Source organism: Cryptomeria japonica, unplaced genomic scaffold (assembly GCF_030272615.1).
Source record: "Cryptomeria japonica unplaced genomic scaffold, Sugi_1.0 HiC_scaffold_506, whole genome shotgun sequence".
Taxonomy (NCBI): domain Eukaryota; kingdom Viridiplantae; phylum Streptophyta; class Pinopsida; order Cupressales; family Cupressaceae; genus Cryptomeria; species Cryptomeria japonica.
In genome coordinates this window covers 56,388-59,121 of record NW_026729322.1, presented here as the reverse complement: position 1 = coordinate 59,121, position 2,734 = coordinate 56,388, and the positions used below count along the sequence as shown (strand labels likewise).

Sequence of the window (2,734 nt, the reverse complement as noted above, 5' to 3'; positions counted from 1 at the left end):
TAGAGTAAGAAACATCACCGTGCACCTTGGCCAACGTGCGCGACTCGACCGAGCGCGCACTGGCCGAGGTGCACACCGATTTCACCTGGGTGCGCGCGCAGCACCTCGGGCGCACCGGGGTGCGCGCACAACGCCCGGGTTGCACCGTGGCCTGTGTGCTCGGGGTGCCTCGGGTGCGCGCTCGGTGTCGCCCCCGCGCGCGCGGTAGTGCGGGCAGCGCACCCCGGCCCGGCCCGGCCCCGACGAGAACGCAAACGGGCAAAAGGTTTATTCAAATAGCATTGCGACGCCCGGCGAAAAACTAAAAAAGGGTGCAACACCGGGACTTCCCGGGAGGTCACCCATCCCAGTACTACTCCGGCCCAAGCGCGCTTAACTGCGGAGTTCTGATGGGATCCGGTGCACTAATGCTGGTATGATCGCACCCGTTATGAGCTTGTCGCAGTGTGTACTTAGCAAACCGCGACCCACGTGCGAATCCACCCCGGCCACCCACCCCCGTCGAGGTGCACACCCTCCCTCGCGAAGTGCGCCCCGTTCGCCAAGTGTGAGCCCTGCCCGGGTGCGCGCACCTTGCTAGGGCGTCGGGTGTGCACCCGGCCCGGCCTACGTGCGTGCACCTGGAGGGGGCGTCGTGTGCGTGCAGTGTCCCGTCTGCAACGCGGTGCCCACACACCACCTCGGGCGCAACGACCTGCGCTCACATGTGGGCCGAGTGCACCTTGGTGCATGTTCGGGGCGCCTCGGGTGCACGCTCGATCTTGCCCCGGTGCACCAAGGCGCTCGGTTTGCCCCGGGTGCGCACTTGGTGCAAGGTGGGCACCCAAAATAGGGATCAAGCACCAAAACACAAGTTTCGGGATGCAAAATGGGACCCAAGGACCACAAATGCGTTCCAAGACCCATGATGGGTCCACGAGAACAAAAATGTGTTCCGAGACTTAATAAACAAATATTGGGTTTTAGGAGAAGAAACATGCTCTGATGCCCAAAACGAGAATCGACCCCGAAAAGGCCACAGGCCAAAAGTGGGATGCGAGACAAAAAAAAATGGGACCCGAGGACCAAAATTGGGTTCCCAGGTCGAAGACAGGGCAACCGGACAAGAAACGACCTCTAAGGCTCGAAATGAGTCCCGACGACTAAAACTTGACAAGAAGCACCCATCAGGCACCCAACTCGACACCCATGGGATGCCGACCCACCCGGGCTTCCACCTAGCACACCTTGGCACCCACCCACCCTCGCACCCAACCTCGCACCCAACTTAGCACCTTTGAACCCACATTGGCACTCACCCTGACCCTGGCACCTTGGAACCCACATTGGCACTCACCTTGACCCTGGCACCCACCTTTGCACTCACCTTGGGACCCACCCTGGCTCCCACCTCGGCACCCACCCAGACACCCACCTTGGTTCCTTGGCACCCACCTTGGATCCTTGGCACCCACCCCGACACCCACCTTGGCACGCAACTTGGCTACTTGCCACCCACCTTGGCTCCTTGACGCCCACCCCGACAACCACCCCGTGACCTACCCTGGCTAGGGTTGGTGCACACCCACCCTGGTGCCCACCTTGGCACCCACCCTATGACCCACCTTGGCACGCACCTTAGTACCCACCCCGTTACCCACCCTAGGACCCACCCCGTGACCCACCTTGGCCAGGGTGGGTGCACCCACCCTGGTGCCCACCTTGGCACCCACCCATCCTAGCACCCAGCCTGTGACCGGGCTTGGAACCCAACCTTGCACCCGCACCCGTCTTGGCCAGTGTGGGTGCGCACCCATCCTGGCACCCACGTTGTGACACACCCTTTAACCCACGCACCCTAGCACCCACGTTGGCACCCACCTTGGAACCCAACCTAGCAACTTGGCACCCACCCCGTGACCCACCTTGGCATCCACCATAGCAGTCGCCGACTTGGCACCCACCTCGGCACCCACCTTGACACTTGTGGACCCACCTTGCCACTCACCCTAGCATCGACCCATCCTAGCACCCACCCTGGCACCTTTGCACCCTAGCACTCACCCATCCTAGCACCTAACCTGTGACCCACCTTGACACTCACCCTCGCACCCACCTTGGAACCCAACCTAGCACCCACCCACCCTGACACCAACCCTAGCACCTACCCACCCTTGCACCCACCCTGTGACCCATCTTGGCACCCACCCATCCTACCACTCAACCTATCACCCACCTTCTCACCCACCTTGGCATCCACCTTAGCACCCACCCACACTGGCACCTTGGCACCCACCTCGGGCAAGGTGGGTGCACACCCACCCTGGCACCCAATTTAGAACCCACCGAGCATGTTACCCACCTTGGCACCCACATTGCAGCCCACCCTAGTACCCACCCTATGACCCACATTGGCATCCACACCCTAGCACCCAGGCACCTCGACACCCGCCTTGACACCCACCCTAGCACTGAACCTGTGACCCACCTTGGAACTCACCCTAGAACCCACCCACCCTGTGAACCACCTTGGCATCCACCTTAGCACCCACCCACCTTGGCACCCACTCTAGCACTCACCCATCCTAACACCCAACTTGTTACCCACCTTGGCACCCGCCCTCGCGTCCACCTTGAAACCCACCCTAGCACCCACCCACGCAGGAGCCCACCTTGGCACCCAACCTAACACCCACGCATCCTGGCACCCAACTTGTGACCCACCTTGGAACCCACCCTAGTACCCACCTTTGAA

At 61.8% G+C, this 2,734-nt stretch overlaps 1 non-coding gene across 1 annotated transcript; it reads right to left on the bottom strand.

Moving 5' to 3' along the window:
• Positions 1 to 308: 308 nt before the first annotated feature.
• On the bottom strand, positions 309 to 427 carry LOC131872054 (5S ribosomal RNA). The gene has a single exon (XR_009370238.1). It is a non-coding gene; the product is annotated as a 5S ribosomal RNA (ribosomal RNA).
• Between the last annotated feature and the right edge of the window lie 2,307 nt (positions 428 to 2,734).